Below are 17,514 nucleotides of genomic sequence, written 5' to 3' on the forward strand. Positions count from 1 at the left end.
GCATCTTTTCTCCTCCACCTGTTTTTTCTGACAATGCGGATGCAACAAGCGTTTTTCTGTCCGGTGGTCATGCCTTAACTTTGCAAATTGCAGTATTGCATTAGTATTGCATCCTTCTCATGGGCATTTAATAGTTTTTGACTTTTCAGTCAGAGGTAAATCTTTTTTTTTGGCTCATTTTATCTGTAAAAGAAAATGTGCCTAATAATTCTGCACACCTGAAAATAAGGAGTTTTTCACTTCCAGCCTTCATGGACAATTATATATCAATTATAAATAATTAAATACAAAATGAATAGTAGTTATTAAGATTGATGTGGTTTGGAATTATTCAAATGTGCTTGGGAAAAAAATATGACAAGAATATCAACTTGCCTAATAATTCTGCACTCCCTGTAGTATCGAATATCGATATTTTTCAAGGTATCGTATCGAAGTTAGAAATTCCAGTATCATGACAACACTAGTAGCAGCACAAGTAGGGGGAGAGTGGGGTAAAGTGAGACATTTTTTACATTTGCTCCCCTCTAAGCAAGCTAAAATTATATATCTGTAAAATTTACACATTTCCCATTAATTCAGAATGTTTCCTAACAATTGAAATGATCAGAATGTATTCAGGATGAAAGTCAGTGAAAATATGATTGTTTTAAAAAAAGTCATCTTGTGTCTCACTTTACCCCAGCTTCAGGGTAAACTGAGACAAACCAGAGAAATCAAAGGGGTAAAGTGAACCACTTACTTTTTCCACTCTAAAAACTACCATAATAACATATGTTGTAACAGTTAGAATCCTGACAGCTAGCTTGACAACCACACATTCCAGAACTAATGTCGGACTAGTAACAGAAACATAGGCATTGGTCAATTAAGCACATTTTTTTCTAAAGACTTGAAAGTAACTCTGAACAAAATCAAATACAGCATAATATAATTTAAAATGTTATGATTAACATTCAAATGACAGATAGAACCAGTTAGATTAGAACACAGTCCGGGGGTCAGAACGCAGGACCCTTAGATCCAGCTAGAACAGCCTCAGAACAGGACTAGACCCACCTGGATTAGAACATTAGCCTACTGTCATACTCTACAACTAGGCCTACTCTACATTCCAGCCCTGAAGGTTACAGGTGTAGATGAGGAGAGAACTACTCCTCATCTATCCCTGCTCTCTCCTTGTGGTTCCTCCAGGCCTTTTAGGTTGAGCTTCTTAAAAAAAGGAAAGAATGTGACGTGTGGCCAAGTACGGTGACCCTTGGACTTTGTGCTCTGCATTTAACCCATCGAAGTTGTTGGACTTTCAAATAGTCCTCTGCATGTTCAAAAATGGTTCAGGAGTCAATCTATCAAAATTTAAAAGTTTTATTCAAGCTCAGCAAATAGGAGAAATCAAGAGCAAAAACAGCGCTGGAGAAGAACTCTGTCCTTCCGAGTTCTTCTGAATTCTCTTTCAGAAAACAGTCCCTTATATGAGTTCATCACTCTTCCGTGTATCTTCTGCTGTTGGCTTCAGCAGACGTTTCCTGCAAGCACATCCTGTTAGGCTTTCAACAGTATTTTTGCAGATCAAAACAGGAAGCTCTATCTTCAGCAGTCTGCAACATTTTCTCTGCCCTGCACTTCATATCTTCACTTAACCCTTTCAGACAGTTTCACAGTAATTAGCACTCTATAGTTTAATTATTAAAGCTTTCTTATGCAAATGGAAAATATATAAAACATATTCAAACTGAAAAGTACCACAAAGTACACACAGACAGTAGTGGTAGTGAAGCGGAGCACTGGGCAGCCATTGTTGTGGCGCTTTGGGAGCAGTTGGGGGTTCAGTACTTTGCTCAATTAAGGGTCTCATATCAGCTGTGGTTTTAAAGGTGGGGAGAGCACTGGTTATTCACTCCCCCAACATCAATCCCTGCCAGGCCTTGGGACTCAAACCTGAAACCTTCTGGTTACAAGTCTGACTTTCTAAAACCATTAGGCCAGAGCTGCCCCCATAACTTGACTTGTCAATACTTCTATCCCTTGCAGCTGCTCTTATAGACTTCTTTCCTTCCTTGACCTCAGCGGCTCCACTCTCAATCTCCTCTAGGGGTGTTATGCCCCAGGTTGTCTTCCTGGTGTATTGCCTTGGCATGATGGTTTTTCTACAATGTTTCTGACATTAAAAATAAAGCAAATGTAGTGTAATATTACATTAAAACATGTTTACCACTAAATTTAACTTGTGCCTCATGTCTCACTTTACCCCACAGCATTTGTCTCACTTTACCCCACCGCCACATTTTAGAAAAAAACAATCTTTCTTAGCAATTCAGGATAATCTTCAGCTAGCATCATCACATGGTTTTATATGTTGGTAGATCATCAACATGTACGATATAGGTTTTTCAACCTGAATCAGTTTGCTTTGGCACAACAGTTCATTAAGTTGACAGCAAGAAAAATTACTTTTTCATGCAAAAAAAAAATATTTTTGTGAAAAAAAACATGTTTATCACAGCACCATGAGGTCCTCTCCTTCATGGTCAAGGGGAAATGGGAGGGGCTTAAAAAACATAATTTTCACATATCCACAAATGTGTCCATTGCCTAGATACAGGGGGTGTCTCACATTACCCAATGTCCCCTACGCTGGCGGGAAAACAGGCCAGAAGAGAGTCGTCGTGAAAGATTTATTAGAGTGACGTTACACAGGTAGGTTAATGGTAAAATATAAGTGTAAATATCGCTTGGTTGCCGTTTAATTTTTGTAGCTATAAACACGCCTGAGTTTCTAACTTTCTGTAAGAACATTTGAATTTCCCGCTTAACTTTCTGTTTTCCTCCCCCAGCGGCACTTGCAGGCAGGTGATCGTGAAGCAGACAAGCAGGCAGAGACAGGGATTGAGTTGTGATGAAGGCCCATGGATTACGCTGGTAAGTTAATGTTTAACACGCCTACACGTTTTGACGTGCTTAATTTATTAATATTTCTTTGATGATGTGTTTTTAAAAGCGAAAATGAGAACTTGTTCTGTTCTGTGTGTGCTCAGACACGGAGCAGAACACGGATATGTTAACGTTAAAGTTCGCTTTTACCTCAAGGTGCACGCCTAAACGGACAAATACACGCAAAAATATTTCAAAATGAGGCACTTGGTGATTATTTACGTAAACCCTTTGTCATGTATGTCTTAAATGACATAAACAGTTGAGAATGAAAATACGTGAGGTATATTGCATCCGTGTGGCTCTAACTTTGAGTATAATTTACTCCCAGGCTCACTGAAATGTCCCTGTGTGTTATTTGTGAAATTATTAATTATACTTGATATACTTTTCATATACTTTTGGTGTAAAATTGGGTTGCCGCTTGAAGACGTTGTCATTTTAGGAATATCTTTGACCAATATCTTTGACCAATCATGTTCAAGTATACCCGGCTGCAGCAAGTACTCCTCGCTGCAGACTGTAGCGCGGTGACGTCAGGTACCTACGTCAGGTATGTGTTTACCGCGCATGCGCAAAGTGACGTATGGTATGCCTTTGTAATTTGCATTGCGTGGTGACGTTAGGCGTTTTCGCGTCGTTTGTGACGTAACGCGTCATTAAAACGCATGCGCATACTTAACATAATACTCTTATAAAATGTAAAAGTATTAAAAAAAGCTGAGGTGAAAAAAAAGAAGGGGAAAAAACAGTAATATGTAGTACAGCACAAATCCATGATTTTAAAATTAATCTGAGGTAAAATTATATGGAATTACAGAGTTTATTCTGTAATATTTGTGTAGTATTATATACAAGGTATTAACATTGTTGCACTTTATTTCACTGTGTATATTGTAACATTACTCTGCACCTTATATGTTTCTTATTTTAACCTTTCCTCTGTCATGATTCTTGTTTATTTAGTATAATTATGGACATTTTTCTGTTGCTTTGGCAATTCTGCCTGTGGAATATTTAAGCCAATAAAGTAGTATTAAGTTAAATAGACTACATACAGTATATTTTCAGTGTCTACATCCCATTTTATGCATGGTGCCTCCAAAAAACCAAACTGATAACAGTGATCTTTTATTGCAAACAACAAAACAAAATATAATTGTATATACTGTGACGAGTCGGCTGCCTCCCCCCTAATTATCATCACCACCCAGTCCCTTATTCGCCGCCCTTCTCCAGGCTCCCAACGGGAGTGGGTGTGTATGGGAGAGGAGAGTCGCGAAAACATCCCGGGCTGGCGGTGTGTGATGATGAGGAGCACGTGAACTGAATGAAGCCGCATCACCTCCGCTGCGGGTCCGGATAAGGACCGTACCCGTGACGGATGACGGGCCAGGATGCCGGGCCGTTTCATCCCCCAGAAGTGCCGCGTAGGCGGAGGAGGAAGATGCCGCTGAAGAAGCCGCCGCCCCTCGCGCCCCGGACCTGAGCAGGCGCCTTCACGACGAGGTCACCAGATTCCCCGTTTATTTGGACACATTTACCCCCTTGGAAACTTGTTTTCTTTTACTTTCTGTTTAATAAAAGCCTCTCCGAGGCCTGACGCCACACCCACTGTGTCTGTCATTTGCTCCTCCCGCCACAATACATATATATATTTTTATATATAATAATTAAAACTATAAACATGACACATGAGGACAAGAGAAAACAACAACAAAAATAGTTTAAAAAAAGTTAATGAACATGCACATGCGCACATTGCGCAGTAACGCCAGTAAGAATAGCGCGCATGCGTGTTATATACATACCATACGTCACTTTGCGCATGCGCGGTAAACACATACGTGACGTAGGTACCTGACGTCACCGCGCTACAGTCTGCAGCGAGGGGTGTCTCGGCTGCAGCCTGAAGAACTGGGCGGGGCTGCACCCGGGGCGGGGCTACACATGTCGCCCCCGCCCACAAATGGTTTCATTGGCTCATGACAATGACGTTGACGATTGTGTAAACAGGAAATGCGGTTGAGTTCATAGTTTATGCTACGATTCATACATGATATTAGGTGCGTTCAACTTCATGCGGCGCTGCGCAGACCGATCGGCGGCTGACTTGAAGTACTGCATGCCGGTTAGAAATTTTGTCCGACTTGAACTGGCGCCGACGCCACGTGACGTTCACGTGTGGCATCAAAGTAACGCGAGAGCGTTTCGAGAACAGCCGGCTTGCTCAGCCAGCGCAGCATTTCAGTAGGGACTGCGCCAGGCTGTGATGACGTCACAGCTTCTCATGATTGGCCACATTCACCACATGACGATGATCACGCATGTTTCACTAGTTCGCTTTTGCATATAATAAACAGCGTAAAGTTAAGCGTGTTTGGCATGCTGTCCGGGAGAGGGCTCCGAGCTCGGTAGTCATTCCCGAGCCCGGGGCACTCCCCCTGCCCAGGGAGAGGGGTCCGAGCTCGGCCTTTGGCCCGAACCCAATAGCGCTCCCCCCCTGGCTGGAGGTGAGGAGAAAATAAACAGGGGGGGTGGGAGGGATGCTGGAATCAGAGATAGCTGAAGGTAGGACTGCTTGGTTATTTAAAGGGACTGTAGTAATGGGATAGGGAGAGTGATTGGATAGGGAGTGATTGCTGATGATGAATTGGCCGTGTTAATTATCTGCGCGAGCTCCTCCTGAAATTTGTTAATGAAACATCACTTCACTAGTTCGCTTTTGCATATAATAAACAGCGTAAAGTTAAGCGTGTTTGGCATGCTGTCCGGGAGAGGGCTCCGAGCTCGGTAGTCATTCCCGAGCCCGGGGCACTCCCCCTGCCCAGGGAGAGGGGTCCGAGCTCGGCCTTTGGCCCGAACCCAATAGCGCTCCCCCAAAGTGCAAAATAACTGCAGGACAGCAGCCAGGTGGCCCCCCAAAAAGCTTAACTTGAGCTGGAGGGATGCTGGACGATTAGCGGCGGGGAAGCGCGGGAGGAGCTGCTGCGGGCACTGCTAGGGAAGGAAAAGCAAAGAGAACCTTATGTGGGGTGGCAATTAGGGGGAATGAAGAATGGCGTTTTCTTGGGGGTGGGTACTGCTGTGGCGTAGGGGAAACATGCTAGGTGCTCTAGGATGTGTGGGCTTTGCTGCGCTAAAGGGGACTGAGCGGTGGCTGCCGCGTGAAAGGGGGAATAAGCGGGGCGCTCTAGACAGAGCGGGCATTGTTGCGGCATGGGGAAATAAGCAGGGCGTTCTAGTGTGAGCGGGCATTGCTGCGTGAAAGGGGGAATAAGCGGGGTGCTCTAGTCAGAGCAGGCATTGTTGCGGCATGGGGAAATAAGCGGGGCGCTCTAGTCAGAGCGGGCATTGCTGCGGCATGGGGAAATAAGCGGGGCGCTCTAGTCAGAGCGGGCATTGCTGCAGCGTGGGAAAGTAAGCAGGGGCTGCGGCGAGAGCGGTCATTGCGGTGCGTGCGGGCACTGCTGTGGCATGGGGGAATAAGCGGGGCGCTCTTAGCAAGAGCGGGCATTGCTGCGGCATGGGGGAATAAGCGGGGCGCTCTAGCGAGAGCGGGCAATGCAGCGGCGTGGGGAAACGAGCAGGGGCTATGGTGAGAGCGGGCATTGCAGTGCGTAAAGGGAATGAGCGGGGCGTTCTAGAATGAGCAGGCGTTGCTGCGGCATGGGGGGAGCGAGCGGGGTGGCTTTAGCATGAGCGGGCGTTGCTGTTCTGTAAGGGGAATAAGCGGGGGCTTGAACAGGAGCCATGCGATGTTGAGCGTGACGGGAAAAGCGGGGCGAGCACTGCTGTGCGTCAGGGGGGCTCCAGCGGGGGCGCGCATTGCTGCGTGTATAGGGGATAAGCGGGGGCTTGAACAGGAGCCATGCGATGTTGAGCGTGACGGGAAAAGCGGGGCGAGCACTGCTGTGCGTAAGGGGGGCTCCAGCGGGGGCGCGCATTGCTGCGTGTATAGGGGATAAGCGGGGACTTGAACAGGAGCCATGCGATGTTGAGCGTGATGGGAAAAGCGGGGCGAGCACTGCTGTGCGTAAGGGGGGCTCCAGCGGGGGCGTGCATTGCTGCGCATATAGGGGGATAAGCGGGGGCTTGAACAGGAGCCATGCGATGTTGAGCGTGACGGGAAAAGCGGGGCGAGCACTGCTGTGCGTAAGGGGGGCTCCAGCGGGGGCGTGCATTGCTGCGCGTATAGGGGATAAGCGGGGGCTTGAACAGGAGCCATGCGATGTTGAGCGTGACGGGAAAAGCGGGGCGAGCACTGTTGTGCGTAAGGGGGGCTCCAGCGGGGGCGCGCATTGCTGCGCGTAGGGGAATAAGCTGGGGTTTTAACGAAGGCAGGATGTCCCAAGGAAAAGGGACGCCGAGGGGGTGGTTGAAGCGGCTAGAGATGGCGTGGACGGGGGTGGGCTGGCGGTAGAACGGGTTGGCCGATTAGGGTTTGGTGTGTTTCCCTGATAAAAGAGCGATCTGCTCGAATGTAGCTCTTGAAAGCTTCAGATGACCAGCGGCCGAGCGCTTGGATCTGCTGTTGGGAGAGACCTTTTTGGGCGGCTGTAGTTGCTGCGCCTATGCGAAATGAATGGCTGGAGAAGTTGTCTGCTGGGGTACCAGAGAGAAGCAAGACAGACTTCAGGTGCTTTTGGAACCAGAAGCGTGTGGCAGGGCGGTTGGCATCATCAGTAAAGAGGGGGTCAGAGGGGAGGGAGGATTGGGATTTCCTGTGGCAAAGGAAGGCTAGGAGGGTTTGGAATGGTTGGAGGGGAGTTTGGAGGTTAAAAATATAAATGAAATGGCCCTTCTTTATTTGGTCTGTCTTGCTTTGTTTAATAAAGTAAGAGATGGTATCGCCGTCTAGCACGGTTAGGTCGGAGATGGTGGGGTGAATGGCTGGGTTAAAACTGGATGTAATGGCGAGCTCAGAGCATCTGAGGAAACCGAAAAAGCCAGGATGAACATGGCGTCCAGTGTGTGGGCAGTGTGGATGGAATGGTAGCCTTTGCGGAGGGAGGAGATGCATTTGGTCAAAATATTTAAAGTGATAGGTTGTCTGGGGTCTGGGCGGTTGGGCTGGGTTTTTTGGATGCCTTTGATGAGAAGGGAGGTCTGGGAATTAGTTATATGAGGGGAAGGCGAGCCGTGACACAGTTTATGAAAAAACTGAATACCGCTAAAGTATGCTTTGATGGAGCTAGCTTGGAGGTTTTTATGGGAATTGAGGTGGGAGATAAATGAGGTGACAGTGAGCAGGGATAAAACGGGGAAAGGTAAGCTGTAGGCGGCGTGGAAAGTTTTAAAGCATTTCCACGCTGTGAGGTAGGATTGGAGAGTCCTGAGGGAGACTGCTTGGAGAATGGAGTCGATGGATGCTTCGAGAAGAGGCCTTAGGGGGAGGGTTATGGGAATATCAGTTCTGAATAAGGAGGGACTGGGGTTGGGAGCGGGTCCGCTTCTGGAGCCGGCGATCTGAATTTCTGAAAAACAAAACGAGAGAGAGAGTCAGCGATTTGATTCTTTGACCCGGGGATGTGTTTTGCAGTTATGATAAATTGGTCACGAGCTGAAATCCAAATCAAACATCTGAGCAAAGGCATGAGTACGGGGGAGTGGGAACGGCCTTTGTTAATGCAGTGCACGGTAGCTGCGTTGTCGTATTGGACGACGATGCTGGTGGCGGACCATTCTTTGCCCCATAGGGAAGCTGCGGCCACTAATGGGTAAAGCTCAAATAGTGCTGAGGATGATAGCTGGAGGGGTAAATTTGCCAACTCTGGGGGCCAGGTAGAAGCGAACCAGCGGCCCCGGAGGAAACCTCCAAAGCCGACGGAGAGGGCGGCGTCGGTATATAATTCGATATCAATTGGGGAAGAAACCAAATTGCTGTAAAAGAACGATAGCTGTTCCACTGTTTAAGGAAGGAAATCCATAAGCTGAGCTCCTTGCGGCAAGAATCAGTTATGGAAATGCGGTCCTCAAGGGTGTGGGCGGAGGAGGAGAGGGAGAGGAGATGGGAGATAAAGGGGCGGCCTTGTGGGATGATGCGCATCGCGGTATTTAGATGACCCAGAATGGATAGCAGCTCCACGGACGGCGAAATAGAATTCGTTTTTCCAGCAAATGCCAAATAAGTGCCAGAAATCTGGGTGGATGGGCGTAACTTTGAAAGCAGAAGTAATATTGACTTTGGCCAACCAAGCGCCGCGACCTGCTTTAATCAAGGTAGTGGCTTGGTCGACGTCGTGATAGTGAAGAGAAAACTCTTCAAGTGGAATGAGGCTGTTAATGCTAAGGAATGGGGAATTATGCGGAGATAAAAGATCAATTATGAGGCGTTTTTGCCTGAGAATTTTCTGGTGGCAACACCGATGGGGCTGACTCGATAGATGCTAAAGGGAGGAACAGAAAAGGGGCCTATCATGAAATTTGAGTCTATTTCTTTTTAATTAGGCCGTCCACTATTTCGGGTTCGGTGAGAGCGGAGTGGAGATTTGGGCAGATGAGGTTTTGGGAGGGGAGGCTCAGGACGCCGGGGTGGAATCCATGTGTGAGACCTGCTAGTATCTGGGTCCTGATGGAGTTGGAAACTGGGGGAGGTTCCTGCGCTAAAGCGTTTGGCGGGGCTGGAAGGGGTGTGGCTGAGGCCAATGAGAAGGGAGGACGGGCCTGAGGAGGAGGGAAAGTGGCTACCGGGACCGGTAGTGGCGGTAAACCTGAGCTGCGGCCGTCTCCTGGGACGGAAAAGAAGGGGGGAAAGAGAGGGGGAATGGCGTGCGTCGGAGCCTGCGAGGATAGAGGCATGCTCGCGCTGGGGACGGCTCCTGGGGCGGAGGAAACAGAAGGGAAGAGAGGGGGAATGGGGAGCGCCGGTGCTTGTGGCATGAGCGGGGGAATGCTCGTGCTATGAGCGGAAGGCGGTGCTGCGGGCCATGAGAATGGGAGAGAAAGGAGGGGCAAGGGTTGCGGACGGGAATCGGCTGCTGGAGTGGGCGAGCTCGTGCTGCTGCGGCGGCTTGTGGAGGCGATGGCCGGCTCTCTGACAGCATGAGCGGCGGGCTCCCGCTTCGAGGATCGAGCGGGATGGGCGTGGCTGGAGACTGCGGTGTCCGGGGCGTGGCCCAAGCTCGGTGACGGCCTTCTGCTGCGTCCTGACGTGGAGTAGGGGGCTCTGCATAAGCGTAAGCTGGCGTCTCGGAGCAGTGTTGTTTTTTGACAACCATCTTAGATTTAGTCTTTATGGACTAAAATGCTTGTTAGATTTAGTCCAATTTTAGTCGACGAAAGCCAAAAAGGTTTTAGTCTAAAAAGGGGAAAAAGTCTTTTAACAAATTAATGTAGGTCAGTAAGTATTTTGCTGTTGGGTAGTGTCACTTGTAAGTTCTGAAAATAGCAGATCTAGTTCAACACAATGTGAGCTTCCGGATCGACTATTTTCACCAATAATTGCAATAAGGAATGTTTTAAAACATAAAAGACAAACAAGGATGGAATGCTAAAACGGCTTGCCATGCTAGTATGGCAAAGAGTATTTAATGCTAAAACGGCTTGCCATAGCGGCATCAAAACGTTTAAGGTTTTGATTGGCATGCACGATAAGCAGAAATGTCATGCATTTTAAACGTCTGACGGACCACCCGTCTCATCAACGAAAACTCACGCACGTCTCGTCATGTTTTAGTCATCAACGAGCCATTTTTATCTCGTCATCGGCTCGTTATCCTCATGAAAAGTGGCGTCAACGAAATGATTTCGCCATCGTTGACTAAAACTAAAACAACACTGCTCGGAGTGCGAGCAGCAGCGGTGCGTGAGGGCCTGCGGCTCCGTGATGCAGCGGCGGGCTCGATTAGTGGATCCTGTGGAGCGCTGGTGGCCTGAGCGGCGACCTGGATGAAGGCCGGATGAGCTGCAGGTTTGTCTGTATCAGAGGAATAATCCTCGGAGGACGAGTGAATCTCGGACATGTTGCGGCGATTGGGAGTGCCAATGCTGGAATCAGAGATAGCTGAAGGTAGGACTGCTTGGTTATTTAAAGGGACTGTAGTAATGGGATAGGGAGAGTGATTGGATAGGGAGTGATTGCTGATGATGAATTGGCCGTGTTAATTATCTGCGCGAGCTCCTCCTGAAATTTGTTAATGAAACATCACTTCGTGCATAACAAATCAATTTTGCATGCCATCTTTTGACTGCAGTACATTTTTTTCCCTTAAATTCTTTATATTGGATTTGTGCATAAGTTTATTATTGTAATTTTTCATACAGGCCACTTATAGTATTCAGCTGCATATTTAAGTAATATTTTTATGGAATAACTAAAATGTCACAGACATTTAATGTAATGTGGTCAACACTGATTGATGCTGAAATCTGTAGTTGCTGCTTCACTTGCATGTGCTGCATTTCTTCCAACAAAAAAGGTATTTCTATAGCTTCCAGTTCATCTGCAATAAAGTAGGCAAACGCCACGTGATCTGCCATGTTTGAGGAAGCAACGAGATCCCCAATTTGTACGATTTGACGGCTCCGTTTTCAGCTCCTCCCCGACTGCTTTTGGCTGATCTCGCCGATCGGTCTGCGCAGTGCAGCATGAGCTCGAACACACCTATTAACATATCTAAAAAATATTAAACAATATATTTTGAATTCGTTAATTATCTACATGAGCTATTAATATACCATAATACATAACACAACATAACTGTGATTAAAAAAAATGTTTCTTATTTCTAAGCAAGAATTCACTTACTGCTTTTGACTGTTTTTGGCTTGTCACGTCTTTGTGCATGAATAATGTTTATTTACAACTTACAATTGTATTTTTACTTATGCATTAACTTGTGTTTAACGTTAATTTTTTTCTTTTACAATCAGTCTCAACATTTAAATTAAAGTTTCTTGGGAAGCATGTTGAAGGGATAGTTCACCCAAAAATGAAAATTTGATGTTTATCTGCTTACCCCCAATGCATCCAAGGTGACTTTGTTTCCTCAGAAAAACACAAACGAAGAATTTTAATGAAAACCGTTGCAGTCTGCCAGCCTTATCATGGACGTGGATGGGCAACAAACCTTTAAAAGTAAACAAAAACATGCAGAGACAAATCCAAATTCCACCCTGCGGCTCGTGACGATACATTGATGTCCTAAGACACGAAACGATCGGTTTTTGTGAGAAACTGAACAGTATTTATATCATTTTTTACCTTTGATACACAGCCACGTCCATCTGTCATGAGCACGAGTTTGGCATCAGTCACGTTTGGCATCATGTGTACGCGCTTCTGGCATAGTATACGCAAACGCCGTAAGGGGAAATCAGTGAAAAGTCCCGGATGAGTTTGTGCAAGCAAACGTAATATTTTAGCTTTAAATCGGTTTAAACAATCAGGATACGCGCAAGTAATTACCATTTTGAATAGCCGCTATACACACAATCTCTGTGCACTGTGTAAACAATGAGTGTCGTATTCATGCAACAGATCGCTTCCGGCGTTTGCAAATTCTACGACAGAGCGCGTGCACATGTGACGTGACTGATGCCAAACTCGTGCTCAGGAGAGATGGACGTGGCTGTGTATCAACGGTAAAAAATGATATAAATACTGTTCAGTTTCTCACAAAACCGATCGTTTCGTGTCTTAGGACATCAATGTATCGTCACGAGCCGCAGGGTGGAATTTGGATTTGTCTGTGCATGTTTTTGTTTACTTTTAGAGGTTTGGTGCCCATCCACGCCCATGATAAGGCTTCGTTTGTGTTTTTCTGAGGAAACAAAGTCACCTACATCTTGGATGCATTGGGGGTAAGCAGATAAACATCAAATTTTCATTTCTGGGTGAACTATCCCTTTAAAGTCTTAAAATTATGAATTAACTTAATAATGAAGTGGATAATGGTAACAGTACTATTTTCAAAAGAACTACATGACAATTACTGCTTTGCCATGTATATATTTCTAAAAACAAATCTTTCAATTATATATGTGTGTATATACAGGCCTATGGATAAATTAAAATGTTTATTCCATTGTTTCTAAATTTATGAAGAGGATTATACTCAAAGGCAATGACAAAAATGCAATTAGTTTGAATAATTAATTTTTATTGGTCATACAAAAGCAGTTTAACATTTGGTTTCATTGGTTTTATTGGTAGAGGCCCACCTGTTTACCACAACTTTGATAGACAGATAGATGTTTAACAATCACTGAACTCACAATAGGTCCTAAAAAAGTATATTAAAAAGGTGTTATTGTTAAAAATCATAATTGTTATTGTTAAAAATCATAATTGTTATTATAAATCATATCAATCAGAAAATAAATGGACTTTTTACTTGTCAACTATTGTCACTCTATTAGAGATTTCTGTTACATGGGAATGAAAATGGTGACAAAAGTGCGCAGTAGCAACCATCTGCTACTATAAAGTATTGTGAAGAATGTAAATAAGCTTTTCAGGCCTGAACCTAAAACTACTTAAATATTTGTATATTCAAGCAAGTACTCTGTGCACACACCAAATAAACTACTCCACACTGCAGAAATGATAGTATGCATGTTGTATAAATGTGGCAGTATTATTGACAAGTGCTGAGGTCTTGTGTCATTGGCCATATTGTTGATGAGGCCCTCGCTGGGGGTCTGTTTCTGGGGCTCATCTAGTTGACATGGTCTCCATGGTCATTTTTAGGTCCTGATCCACCATCTGGACTGGATACGGACTGGATCCGGGTGGCTACGTAGACCTCGGAATAAGAATGAGACAGACTAATATTAGCGTAGATGCCATTATTCTTAGACATAACAAGTGCATCAGGTGTTATTGATGTTGTTAGTGAAGACCTTCAGAATGAGACGTGGCCATTTTTTACCACACAAAAGAAGAATGCAAAATGTCCATTAAATAGTCCCACACTGACATTTCTGCTTAAGCGTGCTCTTAGTTTACACCTGAAATGATGTGAGAGCCATTAACACAAACTGACTAACTCACTAACTCACATGTCCCAGTCCCATCCCAAGTTGTATGTAATGTGTGACAATGTATATCCAGTTGGTTTTTGACACAAAATATCCAATGAGCAAAAGTATGTAAAAAAGACATCTAATCTAATCTAATTTGTTATTTCAATTGCAATAACAAATTAACCAAATAAAATTCAGGCACATTCAGAGATGGTACATTCCATATTCATGCAATAGTCAAGTGTTCACGCACCTGAATAATATCTGCATGCACAATAATGGAAGGAGCACACAAAAGGGCATCGAAGTGTGGCAAGTGGAACTGCAACTGACTTCTGTCTAGGTCGTCACAAAACCTCTGTTCACAAACTGCCCTGGAACACAATTGAAATACAAATGATTATTACAAATATAAATAAAGCTTCACAATGCTTCTTTTGGCTTCTGCCAGAGTGATATTTAGTCTTTTAATAATAATTTTGCAGCTGGTTTGATACCTTTCTCTCAAACAGTGGCTGAGTTGAATGAATTTAAATGGGTCCAGTATATAAAACAAATGAAAAATATGGTTTCAGTACAGTATAAAAATAATACATGCATAATCTGAAAAATCAATCATTGTGCATTATAGGGACTAATATTTAGAGATTTTTACTGTTGGTTTGATAACTTTAGAACAAATATTATTTCTGTTTAATGGATTTATATTATTCCACACATTAAAAGTTGTAAAATTAGTATAAAACACATCAAATCCTAATTCCAAAAACAGAGCCTTGTGCAATAACAGGGATGTTTTTTCTGAATAGCTTACTATTGGTTGTATAGTATAATGTCATGTAGTTAAATTGTTTAATTCATATATATGGATAATGTTTATTATTATTTATTTATTTAAAAAAATAATTTCTCGAAATTATTTTTTAGAAATTAAGCTTTGGGCAACATAAAGGGCATATATTTATGTCTAAGTTAGTTTGGCCTCAAAACATAACAGGCACAAAGAGTTTAACTAGTATGAAAGCGAATGTCTAATGAATGTCGCGTCAAACCAAATTTACCGCAGTAAAACATAAGCGTTTAAGCACACGGGTTAAACTAACTCATAATAAATGATGTCTTGATTATTAGATGCCAATCGTTTGAATCATTCCTAGAAAGTACCTAAGAAATGTTGTTTATACATCCATAATTTTGTCTCGAAGCATAGAAGTTCTCAGGATAAAAGATTGGAAACTGCTCTCGTGAATGACGTTACACAACAGCGATCTTATTTCAACTATTTCACATCTCCTTACATATTAATCACTTATTTAATGACATAATGAATGTAATGTTATAATCAAACATTAAATTTAATAAAATTATACAAAACACGGCTTGTTTACTCACCAATGAAGTGATGATCAAGTAGAATAAAAACCTGCCGAGGCTTTGGCGCCAGTACGTTGTCATTAACCAATAATATGAATTGTGGGCGGGGTAACACATGTAACTCCGCCCAAGGTGCAGCACCACCCCATTCTGCAGGCTGCAGCCAGGTCCTTCTCATCATGTTTACTAAAAATCGCAGACCTTTCCCCGCCTAAAAGTTTTATGAGGAGAACAATGCGAGGCTAAAAATTAGCGAAATTGTGACACATTTACTGAGATAGGAATATATTTTTAATTAATAATTCTGTTGATGTAATGTGTTCTTGGTGCATAATATTATTTTTTCGTTTTTAATAGATTTTATCAAATGTATTTAATCTTATCTATTTTTTTATTCAAGTTACCATTAGCAGAGCTGTGTCTGTTTGCCATGTCCCTGTGAATGTACGTTTAAGGTAACAACGTTAACTTTAGGATTAGGATTGCATCTAAACTCTGCAGGGCTCAGTCCCTCCAAGAATTGAGTTTGACACCCCTGATTTAAACGCTGTTATAAAATCATAAAATAAATGTAGTAAAAGTGGTCGGATTTAGTATAATTTTTTTTTTCCCCACAGAAGTTGTTAGAGCCAGCTGAGGGCTGAACTCTTTTGCTCCAAGGACTACACTACCTCTTGTGTTTGGAGATGTTTGGAGATTTACTCAAGACATGTTTGGTACGTATTCCATGTAGAAAATAATTTTAAAAAGACACACACACACACACACACACACACACACACACACACACTTATTATATAAATTTTAATCTAAAGGGTTATTTCCCCCAAAAATGAGAATTTTGTTATGAATTATTTTGTCATTAATCACACTCAAGTCTATTAATCACACTATTTAAAACAAGTAAGGAATATATAAGATGAAAATTTCGGAAGTTTAGTCTATTAGCTGTTTTAAGTTATCTGTACTTAAACATTTAAGTTAATTCAATGAAGAGACCACATTTGGTTAACTCAATTAATCGAGTTGTCGATTTCCCATTAGTCAAACGAACTGAGGGAATCACTTTCCTCAAATCATTTGAGTAATCTCAACTTATTCGGGTTTACAGTGCAGTGGCCTTTGAATCAAGACTGTGCATAGCAATTTTCATGTCCATAGGACAAACGGGTGCAGTTATGGCAATTTTTTCTCCCTCTTATAGTGCCACCAAGTGGCCAAGCTTCCCACCGTAACTTTTTTCACGTGACCTCAGATTCAGCTCTTACATGCGCGTTGTGAATTTGGCAAAAATATCTAATTCCATTCAAAAGTTATGGCAGTTTAGTAAAAGCGTCCCAGTCCCTTTCAGATGTTTTGGCATTCCTTTGCGACGGTGAGGTGAAAGTTAAACTTTTTTGGTTAAATATTGATAGTCACTCTCAAGAGAATATTCTTGCACTGGTTTGGTTCCAATCAGCGAAAAACCTAAGACTAGTTTGCAAAAGTAGGTTTTAAAAAAAATGCAAAATACTAGGAAATTTTGCCAGGGTGACGGGCAATTGTATCTGTTTTGTCTGGTGTGAGCCAAGGATTACAATGACGTAAGACACTTGAGTCTGCGAAATTTGTGATTTCGTACTTTTGATCACTGTAGTGCCTCTGTCAGGCTGATTGGGACGAGTTGTAGACAGTGTAAATACAGGTCCTTTTCAAAAAATTAGCATATTGTGATAAAGTTCATTATTTTCTGTAATGTACTGATAAACATTAGACTTTCATATATTTTAGATTCATTACACACAACTGAAGTAGTTCAAGCCTTTTATTGTTTTAATATTGATGATTTTGGCATACAGCTCATGAAAACCCCAAATTCCTATCTCAAAAAATTAGCATATTTCATCCGACCAATAAAAGAAAAGTGTTTTTAATACAAAAAAAGTCAACCTTCAAATAATTATGTTCAGTTATGCACTCAATACTTGGTCGGGAATCCTTTTGCAGAAATGACTGCTTCAATGCGGCGTGGCATGGAGTCAATCAGCCTGTGGCACTGCTGAGGTGTTATGGAGGCCCAGGATGCTTCGATAGCGGCCTTAAGCTCATCCAGAGTGTTGGGTCTTGCGTCTCTCAACTTTCTCTTCACAATATCCCACAGATTCTCTATGGGGTTCAGGTCAGGAGAGTTGGCAGGCCAATTGAGCACAGTAATACCATGGTCAGTAAACCATTTACCAGTGGTTTTGGCACTGTGAGCAG

The 17,514-nt window shown here is 43.4% G+C and overlaps 1 protein-coding gene across 1 annotated transcript in view; it reads left to right on the forward strand.

Moving 5' to 3' along the window:
• hmcn2 (hemicentin 2) overlaps positions 1-17,514 on the forward strand; it is a 123,107-nt gene that overhangs the window by 76,959 nt on the left and 28,634 nt on the right. The window lies entirely within an intron of this gene.

The sequence above is a fragment of the Garra rufa genome, chromosome 3, assembly GCF_049309525.1.
Source record: "Garra rufa chromosome 3, GarRuf1.0, whole genome shotgun sequence".
In the NCBI taxonomy this organism is placed as follows: Eukaryota; Metazoa; Chordata; class Actinopteri; order Cypriniformes; family Cyprinidae; genus Garra; species Garra rufa.